Source organism: Globicephala melas, chromosome 21, assembly GCF_963455315.2.
Source record: "Globicephala melas chromosome 21, mGloMel1.2, whole genome shotgun sequence".
Taxonomy (NCBI): domain Eukaryota; kingdom Metazoa; phylum Chordata; class Mammalia; order Artiodactyla; family Delphinidae; genus Globicephala; species Globicephala melas.
This window is the reverse complement of record NC_083334.1, coordinates 12611931-12636372: the sequence shown is the minus strand read 5'-3', so window position 1 is coordinate 12636372 and position 24442 is coordinate 12611931. Positions and strand designations below refer to the sequence as shown.

The 24442-nt window shown below is 41.6% G+C and overlaps 1 protein-coding gene across 1 annotated transcript in view; it reads left to right on the top strand.

The window, feature by feature from the left end:
* Positions 1-24442, top strand: part of ENPP6 (ectonucleotide pyrophosphatase/phosphodiesterase 6) — a 126641-nt gene that overhangs the window by 856 nt on the left and 101343 nt on the right. The window contains exons 2-4 of the mRNA XM_060291454.2: positions 372-585; positions 4591-4717; positions 8192-8316. The gene's annotated coding sequence lies outside the window, so the exon portion shown is untranslated. The remainder of the gene's footprint in view (positions 1-371; positions 586-4590; positions 4718-8191; positions 8317-24442) is intronic.

Genomic DNA, 24442 nt, shown 5'->3' with positions numbered 1-24442 from the left:
AAATGACCCAGAAATTCTCAGCATTCGGTTTTCTTCTCAAGACTGGGCATATCTACAAAAATTTCAAATATCTTACGCAAAGGTGGCAGGGACTTCATTTGACCTTGTGGTGAATTTATCAGAATATGGTCACAAATCTAGAAAGCAGGACCTGTGTCCATAGAAAGCATGCAATCCAGAGGTGGAGGGTTGAGGGTCTAGGAAGCTCTGAAACGTGGGCCTTGTTAGGACAGGCCTAGGTGGGGTGCCACAGTACGATGCTCAGGCTGGCATGAAGCTTTGAGACTGTGGCCACTGGATGCCTGAAGTTTCTGGGCAGGGCCTGGCTGCATGGGACAATGTTTAACTTTCTCACTTTACCATTTTCCCAGGGGGTATCTCTACCCACTTGACTTCCCAGAGGAAAGTCACTTCTCCACGCCCTGCACAGAGCACCAAGTGGACTCCCATCTCATCTCTCCCAACATGTAACTTGACTCCTGGAATTCTGTTGGAAGGAGAGGCCCTCCCTGTTGTAGCATGGGAGAGCCAATCCTGTGGGAAGGAGCTCAACCCTGGCCCTTCCTGCCCACTGCCCTGCCCCAGGTATGTTTTCTCCAGCTCCCCACCTGGGTGTGCCCCTTGTTCTCCCAGATCCTGCAGCCACCACGTGTGGCCTCATTGAGCGCTTGGATCATCTGAGCTATCCCAGTGCAAATATTGGAAAAGAAAAGAATCCTTTTCCACTGATATCAGTCAAGATGATCAAGAGTTTTTTTTATAAAGATTGTTCAATGGCACAAGAAGGAAAAAGGTAACAGAATTCACAAGCTTAGAAGGGAGCGAGCATGGGTCTCTCTGACAAGCATCTGAATTCTCTTCCCAGACTGACTTGGGCTCAGGTCACAGGCCCCAGCTGTTGGAAACTACACTAAACTCTTCACCTTTTCAGGTAATTTTAGCTGGCTCTAATTGGACGTCTTCTTCTTTTAGAATCTGCCTGGAAAGTTGGAGGAATGTGGTGGGGCAGTCTTAGGGCTACACTGGAGTTTTGATCTTCCTCTGCTTTGGTTCTGCCCATTGGATGAGGACAGTCTTACCTTACCTGACCTGTCTTTCCTCCTCCTACCCCACCCAGAATGACTGGTAAATAGATAGATGGATGATAGGAGAAATATTTGTTGTAGAACATTGCTTGTTCATTTAAAGTTATAAAAATGGTGAATTTAATATACACTTGGATCAGGGGTGGGCAAACTTTTTCTGTAAAAAGCGTGATAATAAATAGTTTTGGTTTTCAGTGTAGTTTCCTATAATAAATATTCATGGGTAATGGTTATAAGCCAGTTGCCCTTGAAACTGTGAAAACAAACTTTTCAATATTACAGAAAAGCTCTTTGCCCTTCTTTATAAACAGCTATCTGTTCAGCTTTGTGATGACAAGATACAGAAATGAGTATCGATTTACCTTGATTGATATGCTAAAAGTTTTGTACATATTCACCAAACATTACCCTATTGTAATTATAAGATGAAGGATAAGCTGCCTGATCTATCTTCTTAAACCACCTATATATATCAGCTAAGGCTGAATTAAGAAATAAGTTGCCTTTAATTCCCATTTCTCTATTGGTTATGAGTTCCAGTTGTGTCATATTATTCCAACTGGGTCAGTTCTGGACCTAATTAAATACTAAGGGATCAACATATAAATATCCTGTCCTTCTGGAACCTCAGTTTCACCTACTGAAGAGTCAGGGAACTGTAGCTCTTTGGAGAGACTCTCCCTGGCTATTTCATCTAAGTAGTTCTACCTATTAATCTCTAAACCATCACCCTGTTCATTTTCTTCACAGCAATTATGCAATCATGTAAAACAAATCAGAGTATTTTCACTCACTGTCAAAATTTTCACTCACTTTTCCCAATTTTTGTAGATATTCAGGATTTTAGATAGAATTTTATTAGTAGTATACTACATTTTTCATTGTATAATTTTTCTTTCAAATATAATGGAGCATTTTATTTGCTTTCTATTTTGAAAATATATTTAACACAACTTTATAGACTTATTTCTATGATTAAATTAAAACATTCCCATTCACTTTTTCTGTATCATAACTTCTCCATTCTAACAAGTCACCCCTTGTTAGAGAGGAGTCGAGTAATTTTTTTGTGGGTATAAACATGTGGATAGTGTATTTTCTTAGCCCTTGTGGATGTGTTCATATCTTTTTATTGTTTTCTCACATGAGTAACAGGGAGGGCTTTCTGTAGAATTGCTGAGTCGAACTTGTTATGTTTCAGACCTCTAGAGGTAGCTCCATTGCCTCTGGTAGTCACTGTTATGGAGTAGAAGTCCAAGGCCGTGCTGATTTTGCATTTTTCTCTCCAGATAACTTAAAAAAAAAATCTGATTACTTATTTTGTAAATTGAAGCATTTCTCAAGGAAATATCCAGATGTTGGACTGTAATTTCCCTTGGTAAAGAATGAGTTTTTACATTTTTAGACTTAGGTATTTTTCATTTCAGGACACTATTCTTTTTTCTTCGCTCATTGTTTTTACTCAGTTGCTTTGGTTCCTTCTTTAGAAATACCAAGTATTCAGAAAAGAGTTCTGTATTCTTTGTCATCTTTCTCATCTCTGTAATCTCTGCTCTCTTTTGCTCTGCGTTTTGGGAGAGTCTCTCAGGTTTGCCCCTCACAGCCTACCTTCTATTTTCTGCCATTTCAGTTCTGTTCTTCAGTACCTGCAATGTGGTTTTAGTTTTGCTGTTGCATTTTTAGTCTTTCCTACTGTTCTTTCGTATTCTATTCATGTACGTTGTCAAGCCAGACACCTGAATCCTGCTTAGTGCCTTGCTGTCCTTCCTGACTTCCTCTAGTCCATCAGTAGTTACAGTTGTTTCAACCTCCAGATATTTTTTTCAACTGTCGGTTCGTCTCCATCTTTACTGCCATCACCTCAGTTCAAGGCACCATCATCTCATCCCTGAATTAAGATCGTCTTTTTGCTTCCTTTTTTGTCTCTTCTCGTTTGTTCTCTATACCGTAGCAATGAATAATGTATGCATATATTTAAATATATGTATATGCACAAATAGATACATAGAAATACACCCACATGCACAGACATACACATACACATTTGCAGTCAATTTCCTTTTGTACCTAAAATTTAAAGTGCTTTTCCTGGCTGTAAAGGTCCTAGATGATCTGACCACTGCTTATGTTTCCAAGTTCATCTTGGACCATTCGCCAGGCACATTGGTGTTTTGTCAGTTCCTCAAGCACGCAGAACACGTTTTTCACCCTAAGACCTACTGCTTTCTCTGCCAGTAATGCCCTTTACTTGCTCTTTCATAGCTGACTCAGATGAAATACCACCCCTTTCCAGAAGCCTTCCCTGATGACTTTATCTAAGTAGGTACCCCCTGTTATTCCCTAAATAAGCACCCTGTTCATTTTCTTAATAGAAATTGTCAGATTTTATTTATTTATTTATTTTTGCCTGCAGCTCATGGGATCTTGTTGAGGCATCTCGTGAGATCAGTAGTTGTGGCACACGGGCTTAGTTGCCCCACGGCATGTGGGATCTTAGTTCCCTGACCAGGGATCGAACCCGCGTCCCCTGCACTGTAAGGCAGATTCTTTACCACTGGACCACAAGGGAAGTCCCTCACATTTTAAATTATTTGGTTATTATTGTATTGTCCATAAACCCCACCTAAGTATAACCTACATCCAAAGTGGTATTATGTCTGTGTCACTCATCTCTGTATTCTCCACCCCTAGCACAGTGCTTGACTCAAAATGGGTTCTTAATAAATATTTGTTGAAAGCATTAGTTTATCTCATATCACTCAGTTTTCATCTTCACTTCTTTCTTTATGGTTTCTTGCCCTTGCTTAATAGAGGCTATATCTTCTTATATCCTGTAGAAATTGCCAGTTTGTTGAATCTTCTGGATCCTGCTGTAGACTATTTTAAGAGAAACCATTCTTGTGGATCATCAAGATAAAATCCCTTTCCTATTTTTTGTAACTTTTTAGAATTAGCTCTCTCCATAGGGTTTCCGCCTTTATTTGTTCTCCTTAAATGAAGTGACATCTGTGTAGAGCTAGTATTTGTAAAGAGATAGGGCAAGCTGATTATCCGTGGTCACGTCCCCTGTGTGGAATCTCATTCTTGGACCAATAGCCAGAGGGTAGGTGGACAATACAAGTTCCTGTTCTCACTTTCTGGCAAACTTTGACCTGTAGAAGCTCTGTTTTACCAGACTGCCAACTTCTCCTACCGTGTCTAATTGGTTCTCTGATACTGTATTCTGAGTCCAAGAAGTGCATGGAAAACTTAGGTTTCTAATATAACGTTAGCCAGTATATTTCGTCCTCTTCTATTACTTAGAGAACTTGTGGGCACTGTTTTTCCTAAAATGTGATGAGCTAACCCCAGTTCCTTCTACTTTCTGCACAGGATTTTTGTTTTTTAAAGTTCTTCCTATCTCTGGATGAATATAGATTAAAAGGGGAATGAGATGGAAGTGGAATCACAATGAGAACTAGATATCACAAAGAGGAACTTCTGTGTGATTTTCTGGTTGTTTCAGGGTTCAGATCCTGGGTCCCGGAAGGAGAGGGCAGACTGCAGGGTTGTACGACATACCTTCCAACTTCTTTTATGTGGTCTCAGTTTCCTGAAGTGAAACCTGGATGTGCTTGAGGAGAAGACTGTGGGTAGGTGTTCCTTCCACCCAGTTCTGTCTGCTGTGCCATTAATAGAGTTTGTCTACATTTTCCATTAGATTATCTGTTAAGCCTAGATTTGGTGATGGTGTAAATTTTTGTTTTTGTTTTTCCTCGGGCAGCTGAGAGAAATTGCATTTTAGGGTTGCTGATCAGATCTCATTAAAAAACAAAAATGTATTATTTTTTTATGTGAGACACTGACATGATTTTCCTCAAAGCAGCATAAATAATTATAAAATATTAAACACTTTTTCTCAATCAGCTGTATGTTAGGAACTGTCACTAAAGGAAGTTAGAAGTTTCATATTTTCATATTTGGTTGAGACTATTTAAAGCCTTTCTTCCTCATAGGTACAGTAGGTTCTCTTATTTTCCTCTGTGCTTTCTGTCCTGATTAAGGGAAGATCAACAGCAAATGCCTCTTTCTCTTTGAATGAATCTCTCCCCCTTGTCTTTTCTATTTTCAACTATATCTGAACAAATACGGGCTGGAGAAACATAGATTTTAAAAATCTCGAACAGGTCAATAAAAAGGCTATTCTGTTTTCCCAGGGTTTTTGGTGATTATTATGGGGAAAACAAAACCACTGGAGCCAGAAAGCATGTATTTATCACTCAACCACAGAGAGAACTTTAAATATACATTTTAAAATATTATATATATATATATATATATATATTTTTTTTTTTTGGCGGTACGCAGGCCTCTCACTGTTGTGGCCTCTCCCGTTGTGGAGCACAGGCTCCGGACATGCAGGCTCAGCGGCCATGGCTCACGGGCCCAGCCGCTCCGCGGCATGTGGGATCTTCCCAGACCGGGGCACGAACCTGTGTCTCCTGCATTGGCAGGTGGACTCTCAACCACTGCGCCACCAGGGAAGCCCTAAAATGTATATTTTATATATATAATATAGAATATATTCAACAGGTGTTTTATATATAATTGGAGTTACAAACTATGTATTTAACACTCAACAGAAGAAAGAGATTTAAATATATAATATGTACAATTATATATAAAATGCAGTAGATAAATATACATTTAAATATATATTCTATACATTTATACATAAAATAAATATATAAGTGTATTTTAAATTTTACTTATATAATATATATTAAATATATATTTTATGTTAGAATATATTTTAAATATATATTTTAAATTCTCTTTGTTGAGATAAACACATTTTGTATCTCCCCTGGTTCTGTTTTCAATATATATGTGTATCTCCATTGTATTTACTTTTAAGACAATAATCTAGGGACCGAAATGGAAAAAGTTCAGCTCATGGCGGCCTTACAGACTGTAGACTGCAGGTTGGCCAAAAAAATCTGGTTGGGAGCCAGTGGGCTTGGTGAGCAAATCCTTGCAATAAGCCTTTGACATTGTCAGGCTAAGGCCATTTGAGTTGAAAGCCAGTTCAGAGCCAAAGGATTAAGATCTTATTTTGAAAATAGAGCTCCACCTAGTGGCCATTTGAAGGCTGACTTCTAAAGTTGAGTTCTAAGAACCCACCAGTTTGGGAAGCACCTCTCTGAACTTGTTTTCTTTCTGCTGTTATTTTCTACCCCTGTACTTGCGCTAGATTTCGGCTTCCACTCGCCCCCTGGATCGCGAACCCTTCCAGGTTCCTGTTCTCAATTTCTTATGTCTGGACGATGAGCACAGACCCTTCCCAGAGTGTCATCAGATGGAAGGATGAAGGGTCAGGGCTCACTTTGGCCACTACTTGATGGTTATTAGATGCCTCTAATATTGGAGGCTGGTGGTGGGAAGAACGCTGGGCCGAGACTCCCAGAACACCCAGGTCTCTTCCTGGCTGTACCATTGACTGTATACTTGTTTCCCTCTTCAGGGCTCAGGGCCGTCATCTATGTAACTAGAGGCCTGAAGGATGAGTCTCTGAAGGGCACCATCCGGTTCTGAGATTCTGTGGTTCTAGAGAGTGTTCGGGAAGGAAGAGGGACTTTAGACCTTGGCATCTGCCGTTTCTCAGGGGCACCTTGTTCTACAAGCTCAGTCGCTCTGAGGTCGGGTCATGGGGCTCGCCTGGGACCCAGTGAGAAAATGTCCAAGCACAAGCCTCCGTTACTCTAGGGCGGGGGTGGGTGCCCGTGTCCTCTTCACAGGGACCGTGGGCAGCAGATTTTGCTGACGGAAGGGTTCTCGGAAGAGGTACCTAAGGGGGAGGAAAGCCAGTCTTTAAAACGGGCAAGCACGATGAGGGACTTATTTTAAATCTATCAAATTAACAAAGTGTTTTTTTTTTTTTTTTTTTTTTTTAAATTATGCTTAGGCAAGGGTGTGGGGAGATGGGCAGATCGATGGGATTATAAACAGGTTGACCTTTTGGGGGCAACTTGGTAACATCAGGAGCTTTACCCTTTTCTTGGGTAAACGATCATTATCCTTTTCTTGGAATTTCAATTATAGAGGCAGAAATACAGGCAAAGATTACTGTATAAAGCTATTCATGCAATTTTCCATTATGTTAGAGAAAACTGGAAGCAACCTAAACGTTTAGCTTTAGGGAAGAGGTTTAACATGGAGGTATCCAAATGTCATTTTTGTAGTTTTCCATGGAGCCTTTCTTCAAGTGGAATATTAGGTGAAAGTCTAATGTGCAAATGGATTGACCGAAATGGGGAAGGGGTTCTGTTCCGGCGCCCCATTGGATGAGGACCTGGTCAGTCCGCACTCTCCACTGTGACACCTCCTGAGGCATTTGCATGGAGAATTCAGGACTCCATGGCACAACTCAGAGCCACTAACTTGGTCAAGCTCCAGATACTGATAACAGCATTTCACTCTGACTGGTGGAATTCTGGATGATTCTTTCCTTGATTCTTTTACTTTTCTGTACTTGCCAAATTTTTCATCATGATCATATTTTTTTTTCTGCCACTGAATATTTATTTTAAGAAATTAAAAATAATGTTAGTTTATTATTTTAGAATTGGATGTATCATCGTCACACATGTCTACATCCAGTTTGTGTCGGCTGGCCACCATATTCTTTTCTTCTTGGCAGATCTCCAGTCTTGTGTGAGAACCTGAATCAACAGAAAAGCAATATGAAGAAAAAAACCCACTCAGAATCCCACCACCTAGAGAAAACGATTGATAGCATTTTAGTGTATCTTTACAGCTGTTTTTCCTAAGTGATATATATGTGTGTATACATAATATGTATGTATTATTAAATATATAAAATAAATTTATTATGTATCTTAAATACGTCATTTTATTTATTATGAAGTTTTCATCCTGTTTACTTTTGTAAGCATTATATTGTATAGTCCCAAAATGTTTTGAAAACATGATGTTTAATGGTTTTTCAGTATTCAATGCTATTGATAAAATGTAATTTTATAACCAGTATTTTTGCTATAATAGACAGCACTAATGTGAATATATCTATACATAAATCTTTTCTCCATTTCTAATTATTTCCTTAGATTGGATTCCTAGAGAGAAAATGGCTGGGCCAAAGATTATGAATGTTTTCCAGGCTCAGGAAGCCTGTGGCTCAATTTCCCTCCCGTCAGTGATTATAACACTTAAAAAAAAAGTCCTCCCAAAAGTAAGTGACCAAGTGACTTTACTGTGGTAATCATTGATTGATTTAAGATTAGAAATGTATGTAAAATGTGGCCTGTTCATTAGGAAACAAGTCTATTTGTTTAGACAGTAATTATAAACCTACTAAATTAATTTACATTTAAATGTTTTTTTGTTTCAAATGGAGCTATAATCTGTTGACTGTTAAAGAGTCTTTGCTTTTATCAGCATATAATCTATTAATATTGTAGAGTTAGTTAAAGAAAGTAACTGCTTTTCTGTTTCCTGTTACGAGCTGCAGTCAAGCCAAGACTGACAGCATTGTTTTTCACAGAGAATTACGGCAGAGTGAGTAAGCGAGCAACCCCACCACACTTACTGAGTGCAGTCTTTTGCTGCACAAAACTTTGTGTTCCGAACTCTGTTTTCTGCGCGCTCATTCTCAGAAGCTCGCCTCTGCTGTTGCTCCGTATTATGAGTGTAGATCATACAGAAGGAAGCTGTCTTCAGTGGACATGATGCTTCTCCCTCTCAGGTCTCTGTGTGTCTCCTTATGGCTGGAGCGTTTCCCTTCACCAACTAGATTGTCTTAGAACCTGTGCAGAACATTGTTCTGTTCGAGCACTCAGATCAGATGCTGACAGTGAGCAGTGGTTTACATAAAAATCCACATACTCATAGTTTTTAAAAGTGACTTTCTTGGAACTTTTCAAGGACAGCAGTCCCCCGAGCCTAGCACAGTGTCTGACACAGGATGTACTCAATAAAGAATCATTGAATTGAAAACTGTCTGAGCATGTAAAGGTGGATAACGGTATGGAAATATTTTGAACATTATTCATCTTTCTAAAATAATTCTAAAATAATTGGAAAAAATAGATTAGAGGAAATTAAGCTTTTTTCTTGAATTTTAGAGAGGTTTTATTTTTTAAACGTCATCAAGTGTTCACATCTCTGTTCTGCCCGAATCATTAACAGGAAATTTCAAAACATAACAAAGACCCTGTTCTTGCTGCTCCCGTATGGCTTCGTGTGACTTTCAGCCGCAGCTCTGCTGGCTGTCCTTACTGAGGCCACTGCTTCTAAACATTAGTCAATTTAAATAGTGTAACAGCGATGGTGCCTTACGTTTGTAGTTTGCAAAGATTCCTCATGTATATTATCTCACTTAATTCCTTAGTAATTAATTAAAACAATTAATACTTAATGCAGTCATGTGCATTAAGTATTAGTGTCTTTGTTAGTAGCTCTGAGGCTGCAGGAGAGTCTCTTAATGTCTGTGAATCTTAATTTCCTTACTGCAGAATGGAACTAATAGCACCCACCTTACAGGACTGTAAAGGATTAGAAATAGTGCATGCAAAGTGCTTCTTATATGTTTGGTAGAAAATAGTTGCTCAATGAATAATATTATTATTTTTCTTACTACCACTACTACTACTACTACTACTACTACTATTATTATTACTTCTATTATGATTATTGCGCCTCCTTTGTTGATGCTCTCTGTCTCACACTCCATGTTTTGGACACATTTCCATTACCTAAGGCTCTGGGGCTTTGATGACTTTGACCTCTGTAATCTACCCTATAAGCTGAGGGCTGTTCCCCCACTTCCCATGCCCAGTCTTGGCTGGTGGGGTGGTGACTGCAGTGAGGGGTCACCAGTGGTCACTCTGCTCATTTTCCAAGAGGGACCCTGATAAGTAGTCAGGGTCCCAACAGAGTGATTAGACCCAAGAGATTGTGGGAGAGACCTGCTAGGATGGTTGTCCCTGGACCCAGTTGCATCTGTCCCCTCTTGGGGTACACTGAGCTCTCCACGCTCCCCAAGGATAGTCTCGCACTTCACCTAAGTGAACTCAGGCCAGCTCTCCTCTTGCAGCAGCAATGACAAAATTCCTGGTTAAGACTCCTGGAGTCTCCAATTCCAGGAAGGGGAAATCAGATACTCCCTGCCCCTGCTTTATGCAGAATAGGCCCCCGTCTAAGGACAGGCCTAGGGACTTCCCTGGTGGCACAGTGGTTAAGAATCTCCTGCCAGTGCAGGGGACATGGGTTCAAGCCCTAGTCCGGGAAGATCCCACGTGCTGCGGAGCAACTAAGCCCATGCGCCACAACTACTGAGCCTGCGCTCTAGAGCCCACGAGCCACAACTACGGAAGCCCATGCGCCTAGAGCCTGTGCTCCGCAATGAGAGAAGCCACCGCAACGAGAAGCCCACGCACTGCAACGAAGAGTAGCCCCTGCTCACCACAACCAGAGAAAGCCCGTGCGCAGCAACAGAGACCCAACGCAGCCAAAAATAAAAATAAATAAATACATAAATTTAAACGAAAAGAAAAAAAAAGAAAAGGACAGGCCTAACTTTTTTTTTTTTTTTTTTTTTTTGCGGTACGCGGGCCTCTCACTTTTGTGGCCTCGCCCATTGCGGAACACAGGCTCCGGACGCACAGGCTCAGTGGCCATGGCTCACGGGCCCAGCCGCTCCATGGCATGTGGGATCCTCCTGGACCGGGGCACAAACCCGTGTCTCCTGCATCGGCAGGCGGACTCTCAACCACTACGCCACCAGGGAAGCCCAGGTCTAACTCTTAATGGTTTATATCATATGCTCAAGACAAGCATATAGCTTGACCCATCAGCGCCCGTGCCCCAAGGAACCTGACTCTAGAAGCCTTTTGTGCTCTGGAGGATCAGAAATGACTCTGGCAACCTTCTTGCTTGACCCCTGAACTTCTGGATCTGAACTTCTAGAGGCCCATGTGAATAACATACTGAATACGCTGTTTTGCTCTGAAGTGGACATACAGTGTTTGATTCAGGGAGAACACGTGCCCCCCCACGGCCTCCCCCAAGCCTGTGGCAGACATTGCTAATCAATCACAGCACTCTGCAGTCGAGCATCCTTCTCCTCACAGCTGTACTTGATCTTCTTGGAGAATTCACCAGGTTTGTCTTCACAGTTGAGTGGGCTTCCATGTCTGAAGACCACACAGTATAAAATGGCTATCTTGGATTCAGCTCTTTGTGAGTTCTTTGCACATGGAGAGTAGACATTCCACAAAGCTACTTCAGCTTCTGAAAGTCAAAGGTTAATACCCAGGGAAGGTGAAAATCTAAAGTTGCCGGTGAAAGGTGGGCTGGGCAGTAGGAATAGAGAATTGGGCTTATGGGGCAGCCTGGGTTTCCATAGAAACAAGATGCAGCTGAATCAAACCCATGAGTAAACTTATCCACACTGGTTTTGAGCCTGGAATGAAGCCGGAAAAGGGTATTTACTGACCACGCAGGCAGAGTGAGAATTTCGACAGTAAAATCCTCCAAAAAGACTCAGCCAAAGTAAATGGCAGCGGCTCCCCACAGAAGTCACGTGGGAGGCCCAGCTACAGCTTTATGTGCACTGGCTTGTCGTGTGCACGAAATTGTCCAGCTTGGAGAATGAAAGGTATTGTAACTCATTCTGGAAATGTATCACCCTTAAGAAACACTTAGCACAGGGTAGTGATTTGGGGTCTGTGGGGTTTAGTGAAATACAGTATCATGCTTGGCAGGTCCAAAACCTCCAGTTTATTGCAGACAGTTAAGAAAGCTGAAGATGTGATGCTGCTGCTGTGAGCAGCTCAGCCTGAAGCCCCTGTGAGTGGCAACTCGAGCCTGTTTTCTGGCAGCCTGGCAGTGGCGGGGGCACTTCTGTTCAAGCCTTTCCTCAGGCAGCATGTGTGAACTTGTGAGACTGTGGTGGCTGCCTTCCAGCCGGAGCAGGAGAAGCTGAAAGTACAGCCTTGCGCAGAGTAGGGCTTGTCTGGAACAACACCCGTTCTCTCCCTTTTTTCTCCTGGGCAGGAAGGATTGGGCTCCCAGGTAAATGGCCAGAAAAGCCTTCCTTGTCTCACTTTGATGGAACCCATCATGGAACAGATGGAGTTGCAGAAGCAGAAGTATCGCTGTTGTTACTTTGCTTGAAAGGCTAAGGACTTGTTGATCCATAGAATCTGTAGAGCTCTGGGGGACCAATGAGGTTCTTTAATCCAACCCTCTCATTCTACAAGAGAAGAAATAGATTTCACACGTGAACGTGCTTGCTGCCTGGCCAGGCTTAGGGAGAATGCCAAGACGAAGCCCTCTCAAGATGGGGAAGATCCCTGAGTAACTGCGCTGTGGGGTCCATGTTGTTATACCTGAACTTGGTCAGATTTGAGTCTTCTGAGTCCATGGTGAGGCTTACTGGCAGGTCATTTCTGAATAGAGTAAATTCAAGGTCTGACAGTATTCTCTCTTTCCTCCGGGATAGCAATTAGGGCATGTATTAGTTTCCTATTACTGCTGTAACAAATTACTACAAATTTAGTGGCTTAAAACAATACAAACTTATTATCTTACAGTTCTGGATATCAGCAATCCAAAATGGGTCTCACAAGGCTGAAATCAAGACGCTGGCAGGGCTGCGTTTGTTTCCAGAGACTCTTGGGGGGAGTCCGTTTCCTTGACCTTCCCAGCCTCTAGAGGCTGCCCACATTCCTCGTGGCCCTCTTCCTTCCTCTTCAAAGCCAGCAGCAGTGGTTCAAGGTCTAGTCCGCACAACACATCCTGACCGCCTCTTCTACTTCCCTCTTCCCTTCTGATCTCAGTGGATGTACTCCAACAATCCAGGATAATCTCGTTAGCAATTTTATTTTATTTTTAAAAATTTTTTATTGGGGCTTCCCTGGTGGCGCAGTGGTTGAGAGTCCACCTGCCGATGCAGGGGACACGGGTTCGTGCCCCAGTCCGGGAAGATCCCACATGCCGCGGAGCGGCTGGGCCCGTGAGCCATGGCCGCTGGGCCTGCGCGTCCGGAGCCTGTGCTCCGCAACGGGAGAGGCCACAGCAGTGAGAGGCCTGCGTACCGCAAAAAAAAAAAAAAAAAAAAAAAAATTTATTGGAGCATAATTGATTTACAATATTGTGTTAGTTTCAGGTGTACAGCACAGTGAATCAGTTATACATATATCCACTTTTTTTTCTCGATTCTTTTCCCGTATAGACCATTACAGAGTATTGAATAGAGTTCCCTGTGCTGTCTCTAGCAATTTTAATTGCCTCTTCGCCATGTAACCTATACACAGGTTCCAGGGCTTAGGCCATGGGCATCTATGGGGGGCATTATTCTGCCTACCACAGAGCATCCCCAGTTTGTCAGGAGCAGTCTCTACAGCCAACCTTGACGTCCACAGTCTTGACTTCTGAAGATCTGAAGGTTCTTGGTTCCCGCTATTTGGAAGTGACAGGCGGGGTTCATGACACATAACCGTTTGCTCTTCGACCTCTATGCTTCAGTGCCAAAGCCAGCGCCTCGCCAGTGAGTGCGCCTCGCCGGCCTCCCAGCTGCGACCCTGTGGCGCTCCTCCGTCGATCTCATTTGATGATGCTCAGGCATTTTCTCACAATAACCCTTTGAAACTGGCATTATTCCTGATTTATAGCGAGGAAACTTACAAAGTTACATGCTATAACGATGTTTCCAAATTCAAGGATTGTTTACATACTCCCCACCAAGATGAGTGGTTTTATGTTCTTAGGGGACACAGGCTCCTTTGTAGGCTTCTGAGGCTTTCTAAAAAAAAATCTTTGGCCACTAGAGGGAGACAGCTCTTTGAAGAACTGAGGCCATTTCTCATGTTTCTCATAGACAGATGAAATCCTGTGTGTGTTTTAAAATGGTATCCAGGGCAGACGTAGCAGGACAATGAAGGGGGCAAATCCCGTGCTCATCCTCAATGCAGGCCTCAGCGAACAACTTCTCCATCACCCACGGCTCCCTCTTTCATAGTCACTCCTGCCACTCGCAGCAAAGGTCCTTCCTTAGCCACTGGCAGCTTATCATTAAAAAAAAAAAGAAAAATATCTTCTCTTTCTCCCTGATGGTAAACTTTGTAGAGATAAAGCCCAATAAGTTGTTAGAACTGATTCTGTATAAAAACATAGAATCCCAAAGATTTCAAGTGCTGTCATGTAGGGTCTAAAACAGAGGCCACTGCTCCCCCAGACAAGCCCTGTGGCAACCACGTGTCCTCCGACAATATTGTTCTGAAATGGGAACCAGGGCGTGTTTTCTCTGTTAGAGAGTTCTGGGTTTCCCGACATAAGATTTGCTCCCGACATCTCTTGGTTTAAAAAATGCAACTTCTGTGTTAAAGAGATTGCTTTCCGTGAGGTAAAACGTCTAGTGTGGAGAATGTGAGCCTGGTCGCAGCAATGTGGAGACACGTCAGCCACAGGAGTCCAGTGGCTGCAGACTGGGCCCAGTAGGAATGAAGTCGAGTGACTTTATTTAGCCTGCTGCCCTGTGTGGCGTATCTCAGAGGTGCAATGGTTTATTGGATAATAACACGCGCCCACCTCACCTCTGTCTCTTATACTCACTCAGAGATTCTGATTCAAACCTGGAAGAATAAGCACAAAAACCATGGTTACTAACAGGGACGTGCCATATTGCTCATGTGTTTTGAGGAGGCAAAAGGGTCTCCGCTATGAAATCACTTGGCATTTTAGTTGTTTTCAGCAGGTAGGTCAGTCTTGGTATTAGTTCATCATATTTCTAGAAATGACATCCCTGTCAGGCTCTTTAAAGGTTTTGTTGACTGTACTTCCTTTTTTTTTTTTTTAAAGTAGACACATTTGCTTTATTGGCAAATGGTGTCATCTTGATCAGGAGGCTACTCCAATTAACTGATAAGTTGGCTGAGCTCCTCTATATAGATTAATGCTATAACCAGATTTCAAATTAAACTTCGGTTGCAGGCAGCAAACACTGGCTTGGAATATACATTCTCTGTGATGTGTACATTTAGCCCTTTTACAGCATAAGGTTACAGTGCTGCACATATTGTGCATAATAACAGCATCTGGTGTTCAAAATTAGTCACTGTTTTCAATAAGATAAACTGTCTCTGTAATGAATTCATATTTGCAAATTGCTTCAATCCGTGGATCTCTTCATTGAATAGACTCCAAGTAACTGGACATTTGGGGTCAGCCCCTTGCAGTCATGGGAGAGCTTGGGTCAAACCAGGACCAAACTCTTCTGCCTGGATAAACATAGGTCTAGAAGGTATCTTCCTAGGTGACCTGGGCCGCTTCTGCTTCCACCTGAACCAGTTAAGGCAGATGCATCGTTAACATTCGTTTCAGTTTCTCAAGGAGGGGGACTGGAGACTTCTTTCTGAACCCACCAGTGAGGCCCTGGGTAGAAAAGAAGTACTTTATGTGACTTGACAGCTACTAGTCTTACTGTTGGTTGTTGGTGCCAAGATCCATGTCCCTCAGACCCCCTTATGAAAAAGGGGTTCACTGAAAGGGTACCATGGACTAGAAATGGAGCTGGCAAGGACCCCAGGCAGCCGTGGGACTGGCTCCACCCGTCCCTTTCTATCTTTCTAACCACACTCTGCACAGACGTGGCCTCACCACGCCCTGTAGACTAAGAGCAAAGTATATATCTTTACCTAATACATTTAGAGTTTTCTCCCAAACATAAAGCTTATGCCATTATCCACAATTCTAGAATTCAAAAGACTCTGAAAATGTAAAGATTTTGATAACTTACTTGAGGAAAATCCTGATCTTATCTGAACTCACTGGGTGGCATGCACTCACCTTGATGTAATGGTCTTTATTTATCCCACTTAGTGTGAACGTGTATACATTTTTTTCTGTGGAAATATTAACAGATTTGATTATCGGGTGATGCTTCTAAAGCTGCAGGTGTTTATATGGTATATATTACACGCACCATATGTTACCTTTTCAAATCAGAAAAACGCTCAACTCCCAAACATAGCTGGCCCCATATAGGGTTTCAAATAAGGGATTGTGGACCATTACAAGCAGGAAATAAATATATTTCAGGCAAATAAACAGTGAAAGGGAGTGGGGTGGGAAGAGAGGCAGAATAAATAAAGTTGAAATTTTAAAAAGCTTTAATATGGGAGATTATACCTACTCTGGACTCTGCCTTTATTTACCTTTGTGATCCTTCAGGCAAGTTCTTATACTTATTTGACATGCAGGTTTCTCTTCTTCGAAATTAACAGATTACCACTAGATTATTTCTCCAATCACAACTCTGTAATTCTGTGATTCTAGTTACGTTTTTCAAAGCAGTTCTTCCCATCTGGCAGCAACCAAGATGTGCCAGTTCTTTATCAAGGTTTACATGCTACTGTATTTTCCCTTCATATTTCATGTATTTAATGTAAACTCAAACATAGTCCTTTGACTAACCATTTTTTCAGTTTTCTTGAAAAGCATTGAGGAGTTTCTATTGGTTTTACATGAGTTTTTACATTCGACTTTTATGTAATTATTAAATAATCCATTTTACTTTCCTCAGCATACATGATGATTTCTATTTATCCAGCAAAGATGTAAAGAGAGAACATTAGGTCATTTGTACAAGAGTATTTGAGCCAGGACTCAGAATTGCTCACTCTTGACGGCTCTGCTGAGATCACTTCCCTAGTCCTGTTTTGAAGATAAAGTCCCTTTGTTACCTTGGATCATGGTTTGAATTAGGTTAACTTCCCTCTTTTTTCTGATTTATATGATGAGGTGATTGCTTAAAGATGGCGATTCTCCTACAGCACCGATCTTGACAAATGTACTACTGCGTCATTGAAGGCAGAACCTTGGGAATCATCTAAGACCCTTTTCTCCCCCCAACCACCCACATGTTCAGTTCATCACCAGGGCCTGCTGATTTTTTTAAAGTTATATTATGTTTCTGGCCTGCATAAAATCCAAGAGCATAATCTAAACAACATCCTTGTACCAACCCTCACGTTTGTGAAATTGTAGCCTTTTGTCATATGTATACACTTCATGTTCTTGTTTTGTTTTGTTTTGGCCACGCTGAGGCTTGTGGAATCTTAGTTCCCCGACCAGGGATTGAACCCCGGGCCCTCTGGGCAGTAAAATTGCAGAGTCCTAACCACTGGACCTCCAGGGAATTCCTTGTTTTGTTTTTTAAATGAATAGAACATTACAAACAAAGTTGAAACCCCCAGTGTACCTCTCTCTGATTTCATTCTCCTCTCTCCTTTCCAGAGGAAACCTCAATCCTGAGTTTGGTGTTTGTCATTTCTGTAGTCTTGGTACTATTATTATATAGAATATCGTGCTGCATTTTTTTTTTTTTTTTGCGGTACGCGGGCCTCTCACTCTTGTGGCCTCTCCCATTGCGGAGCACAGGCTCCGGACGCGCAGGCTCAGCGGCCGTGGCTCACGGGCCCAGCCTCTCCGCGGCATGTGGGATCTTCCCGGACCGGGGCACGAACCCGTGTCCCCTGCATCGGCAGGCGGACTCTCAACTACTGCGCCACCAGGGAAGCCCCTGCTGCATGTTTTTATGTTAATATTCTATACTGTGTGTATCCATCTGCAACTTGTTTTTCTCACTCACCATTATTTTTGAGATCTTCAGGAACTAGACATTTATGTCTAGTTCATTCTTTTGGATGGCTGTATAGTGTTTTATTCTATGAATATTGATATCACTTATTCATACTCTTGTTCATGAACCTTTAGATTATTTCTATTTTTTTGCCATTACTGACACTGCAACAATAAATATCCGTGTATATATCTCCTTGTACAATATGACAGCTTCTGTCATATCTGACAGCTTCTCTAGGGCACAGTGGAGTAGTAGCACAGCATCCATGATTTCCTTTAACAAACTGTTTTTTTTTTTTTTTTTTTTTTGCGGTACGCGGGCCTCTCACTGTTGTGGCCTCTCCCGTTGTGGAGCACAGGCTCCGGACGCGCAGGCTCAGCGGCCATGGCTCACGGGCCCAGCCGCTCCGCGGCATGTGGGATCTTCCCGGACCGGGGCACGAACCCGTGTCCCCTGCATCGGCAGGCGGACTCTCAACCACTGCGCCACCAGGGAAGCCCCAACAAACTGTTTTTTAATGGTCACAGTGTTATAAGCTTTCTGTCATTGGAACCACTAGAACAAATATTTCGATATACAGAAAATCTTTTGCCTCTTTCAGTCAGAAGGCTTAGAAACTTAGCATGACAAGATGCAGAATAACTCAGTCTTCATTCTTGTGGTAGTAGTATGTACAGTCCTCCCCTGGTATCCACAGGGGATTGTTTCCAGGACCCTCCCCTGTCCCTATGCCGAAATCCGTGAATGCTCAAGTACTTTATATAAAATGGTGTAGTACTTGCATATAACCTATGCACATCCTCCCGTATACTTTAAATCATCTCTAGTTTACTTGTATGTCTAATACAATGCCAATGTTATGTAAGTAGTCGTAAATACAATGTAAATATTACATACATATTTGCCAGTGAGTGGTAAAGTCAAGTTGTTTTCCCCTGTACTTATTTATTTATTTGGCCATGCCACGTGGCTTGCAGGATCTTAGTTGCCTGACCAGGGATCGAACCGGGCTCCCAGTAGTGGAAGCTCGGAGCCCTAACCACTAGACCTCCAGGGAATTCCCTTTTCTTTCTTATTTTTTTTAAATTGAAGTATAGTTGATTTACAATGTTAGGTTAATTTCTGCTGTACAGCAAAGTGATTCAGTTATAAATATATATATATTCTTTTTAATATTCTTTTCCATTACGGTTTATCTCAGGATATTGAATATAATTCCCTGTGCTATACAGTAGGACCTTGTTGTTTATCTATTTTGCATGTAATAGTTTGCATCTACTAACCCCAAGTCAAGTTTTTCTTTTTGGAACTTTCTGGAATTTTTTTCTGAATATTTTCAATCCACAGTTGGTTGAATCCAGGGCCGCAGAACCTGCGGATACGGAGGGCTGACTGTGTATATTCGAGATAACCTTCTCTCCTAGCTTCTAAACAAGGGCAATTGTTTCTCCATTGTTTTGTATTCTCAAAAACACTTTTGTCTTATTGATGCCAGGCTTCTGATTTCAATTTAAATTTTTAAACTTTATTTTGAAAAAGTTTTGCACTCACTGAAAAATTGCAGAAATAAGGCAGAGTGTTCCCATAGCTCTTCACCCAGCTTCCCCTAAGGTTAGCATCACACATAAGCAGACTACGATTATCAAAACTAAGGCATTAACATTGGTGCAATACTAATAGCTAAGCAACTTTATTTGGATTTACTGACTTTTGCTTAATGTTTCTTTCTGTTCCAGGATCCCAGGCCACATTGCATATAGTTGTCATGTCTCCTCAGCTGCCTCTGGTTTGTGACAGTTTCTTGATCTTCTATTGTTTTTCACGACCTTGACATTCTTAAGGAGTCCTTGCCAGTTATCCTGTAGAATACCCCCCAGTCTGGGCTTGTTTGGTGTTTTCCTCACGATTAGACTGGCGTTTTGGAGTTTTGGAAGGAACACCACAGAGAGAAGCGCCAGTCTCATCTTGCTATATGGGGGGTTACATCAGGTCTGCATGACATCACTGGTGATATTAACCTCCATCACTTGGGTGATGTGTTTGCCAGATTTCTCCACTGCACAGTCACTGCTTTTCCCTTGTCCCTACTCTCTTCTTTGGAAGTGGGTCACTAGGTCTAGCTTACCCTTGATGGCAAGTAGGTAGGGGTTAAGTACTACCTCTTGCCATGAGGGCATCGGCATCTATTATCTAGAATTCTTTTGTAAGGAAGATTTGTCACTTCTTCCCTGTTTATTTGCTTGTTCAGTTATTTGTTTATACTAGTATGAGCTTGTGTATTTATTTTATACTTTGGGTTAATATTCCAGTACTGCATCCTTTATTTTATTCTGGTTTTGGCAATTGGGAGCTCTTTCAGGTTGGCTCCCATGTCCCTTTGGGGTGCCCCATCCTTTTGCTTTTTGTACACTTCCTCACTTTCTGGTTCTCTCACTAATTTTAGCATCCGTCGGAGGATGTTGCCTGTGACAGTTATTTCTGCAGTGTCCTAATGGTGGTTTTCTATTCCCCCCTCTCATGTTAATCAAGATAAGCTAAATATACTTAGGGTTTATTATTTTTTTCTTTTACACAGCCTTTGATTTTTCTTCCTAATTTTGCAACTTGAATGTATTCTCCTAAAATATAAAGCTATAAAAGAGACCTGGGCTTGAATTTCAGTTCTGACACTTCAGGCTGTTTGACATTAGGCTTCCCTGAACCTTGATTTTCTTTGCATTTTTGGGGTATAGATACTTACCTTACAAAATGATCAGAAGATCTAAGTGAAGTTTTGCATGTAAAGTTCTTAATATCAAGGAAGATGGATGTTATTATTCTTGCTTCCGCCGGCACTGATGTTGCCTCCCCATGGCTTCCAGAGCCTGCTTTCTAAAATGCAGATCTGATGATGACATGACCATGTTCAGGCTTGTCCATTGCTGCCTGTCATCGTCAGCAGTGGTTCCCAAGCCTAGCTTTTGATCAAAATTATATGAGGGGGCTTCCCTGGTGGCACGGTGGTTGGGAGTCCGCCTGCCGATGCAGGGGACGCAGGTTCGTGCCCCGGTCCGGGGGGATCCCACGTGCCGCGGAGCGGCTGGGCCCTTGAGCCATGGCCTCTGGGCCTGTTCACCCGGAGCCTGTGCTCCGCAACGGGAGAGGCCGCAGCGGTGAGGGGCCCACGTACCGCAAAAAATAAAAAATTATATGAGGAGCCTCAAAAGATATATAATAGCCCAGTCCTGCAGACTAGAATTTTGGTGGGGTGAGTTCAGCCCTAGTCTGTACTCCGGAGGCATGAGACCTGAGTCGGAGGCTCCCTCTGAAGGCTGATCGTGGGTTCTCCCTCAGTGAGTGCTGACAGTGATCAAGAGAGGGGCCCTTCTCCCCACCATGAAATGGCCAGGTAGGACCAGAGCATGAGATTAGGAGTCAGGCTAACAGTTCTTAGATAGTCCGCGTAGTATCTGTGTAACTAATCTGTATGATTAGTTAGCTGCCTTTTATGTACGGAGTATGTTCTTGAAGACGTTTAAAGTGTGCAGATAAAACTACTTTGCTAGTAGGGACAAGTGGAATGATTGTTGTACGAATTTTCTTCGGTGCTGCCTTTTACTCTTTTTTACCTTTAATTCTAATACTTTGCGGAGTGTTCTTTCTCTCTTTTGTTTTGATTAATTACAGAAATATATTATGAAAAGATTATCACAATAAGGTTAGTTAACACCTCCATCACCTCACATAATTACCTTTTTTTGTGGGGATAACATTTAAGATCTACTCTCTTAACAACCTCCAAAAATATAATAGAGAATTGTTAATTACAGTCACCATACTGTACATTAGATCCCCGGAACTTATTTATCTTATAACTGGGAGTCTGTACCCTTAAACCAGCATCTCCTTAATTCCCCCACCCCCAGCCCCTGGCAACCATCACGCTACTCTGTTTCTATGATTTTGGTTTTTTAGATTCCACATATAAGTGAGAACATACAGTATTTGTCTTTCTGTGACTTACTTCGCTTAATGTGATGCCCTCAAGGTCTTTGTATGTCGTTGCAAATGGCACGATTTCCTTCTTTTTATGGGTAACATTCTATTGTATATACGTACCACATTTTCTTTATACTTTCACTCTTTAATAGACATTTAGGTTGTTTCCATGTCTTGGCTATTGTGAATAATGCTGCAGTGAACATGGGGGTGCAGATATCTCTTTGAGACAGTGATTTGATTTCGTTCAGATATATACCCAGAATGGGATTGCTGGGCCATATGGTAGTTCTATTTTTCATTTTTTGAGGAACCACCATACTGTTTTCCATAATATTTGTACCAATTTAACATTCCCACCAACAGTGCACAAGGGTCCCCTTTTCTCCACATCCTTGCCAACACGTGTTATCGCTTGTCTTTTTTGGTAATAGCCATTTGAACAGGTCTGAGGTGACATGTCGTGGTTTTGAGTTTCATTTCCTTGATGGTTAGTGACATCGAACATCTTTTCATGTACCTGTTGGCCATTTGTATGTCATCTTTGGAAAAATGACTGTTCAGGCCCTTTGCCCATTTTTAAATTGGATTGTTTGTTTTTTGCTATTGAAATGTTGAGCTCCTTATATATTGTGGATATTAACCCCTTATCAGATTGATGGTTTGTGAATATTTTCTCTCATTCTATGGGTTGCCTTTTTTTTTTTTTTTTTCGGTACGCGGGCCTCTCACTGTTGTGGCCTCTCCCGTTGCGGAGCACAGGCTCCAGACGCGCAGGCTCAGCGCCCATGGCTCACGGGCGCAGCCGCTCTGCGGCATGTGGGATCTTCCCGAACCGGGCCACGAACCCACGTCCCCTGCATCGGCAGGCGGACTCTCAACCACTGCGCCACCAGGGAAGCCCTATAGGTTGCCTTTTCATTTGGTTGATTGTTTCTTTTGCTGTGCAGAAGCTTTTTAGTTTGATGTAGTCCACTTGTTTATTTTTGCTTTTGTTGTTTGTGCTTTCAGTGTCGTATCCAAGAAATTATCACCAACACCAATGTCAAGAAGCTTTTCCCCTATATTTTCTTCTAGGAGTTTTATGGGTTTGAGTCTTACATTTAAGTCTTCAATCCATTTCAAGTGAATTATTGTGAGTGGTGTAAGACAGGGGTGCAGTTTTATTCTTTTGTATAGGAAGACACAGTTTTCCTATCATAAATTGAAGAGGCTATTCTTTCCTCATTGAGTATTCTTGGCTCACTTGTCAAATGTCAGTTGATTACATAGTGTGGGTTAATTTCTGGACTCTCAACTTTATTCCATTGGTCTGTGTGTCTGTTTTTATGCCACTACCATACTGTTTAGTTTACTATAGCTTTCAAATAAAATTTGAAATCAGGAAGTGTGATGCCTCTAGCTTTGTTCTACTTTCTCACGATTGCTTTGGCTATTCAGGATCTTTTATGGTTCCATATGAATGTTTTTCTTATTTCTGTGAAAAACGCCATTGAAATTTTGTTAGGGGTTTCATTGAATCTATAGCTAGCTTTGGATAGTATGGACTTGTTTTTTGTTTGTTTGTTTGTTTTTTTGCGGTACACGGGCCTCTCACTGTTGTGGCCTCTACTGTTGCGCTCCGGACTCACAGGCCCAGCGGCCATGGCTCACAGGCCCAGCCGCTCCGCGGCATGTGGGATCTTCCCGGACCGGGGCACGAATCGTGTCCCCTGCATCGGCAGGCGGACTCTCAACCATTGTGCCACCAGGGAAGCCCGATAGTATGGACATTTTAACAATATTAATTATTCTGATGTATGCACATAGTATATCATTCCATTTATTTGTGTCTTCAGTTTTTTCATCAATGTGTTGTGATTTTCAGTGTACAGATTTTTCACCTCCTTAGTTAAATTTATTCCTAAATTATTATTTTTGATGCTATTATTGTATAAATGGATTGTTTTCTTTATTTCTTTCTCATATAATTCATTGCTAGTGTATAGAAAAGCAATTGGTTTTTGTACATTAATTTTGTATTCTGCAATTTTACTGAATTCATTTACTAGTTCTTGTTTTAAACTTTTTTTGGGGGGTTTAGGATTTTAGATATATGGTATCGTATCATCCGCACACAATTTTACTTTTCCTTTCCAACTTGGATGCCTTTTACTTCTTTTTCTTGCCTAATTGCTCTGGCTGGGAGTTCTAGCATTATGTTAAATAGGAGTAGTGAGAGTGGCATCCTTGTCTTGTTCCTGATCTTAGTGGAAAAGCGTTCCCATTTCGCTGTTGAGTATGATGTTAGCTGTGGGTTTGTCATGTGCAGCCTTTATTATGTTGAGGTAGTTTACTTCTCTATTAGCTATGCCTCTTTGTAGTAATTTTTAGTGGTTGCTCTTGGCATTACAATATGTATCCTTGTTACAATCTACTTAGAGTTACTATTTGATCACTTTAGATTTTATTCTTCACATCTGAGTTTTCCCGTTTCATAAATGAATAAAAAAGTCACAACAATTTAATTCCATTTAAACATTCTACTACTGTCTTTAAGCTACTGTTTTTTATATCTTTTAATTCTTCATAAGTTATAAATTTATACATCCTATCAGAGTGTTATTTTTTACTTTAAACAATTTTTTTTTTTTACTTTAAACAATTTTTTAGGACATTAAGAAAAGAAAAATATATACTTTTTTATGTTTACCCATATATTCACCAATTCTAATACTCTTTATTCCCTTCCTGT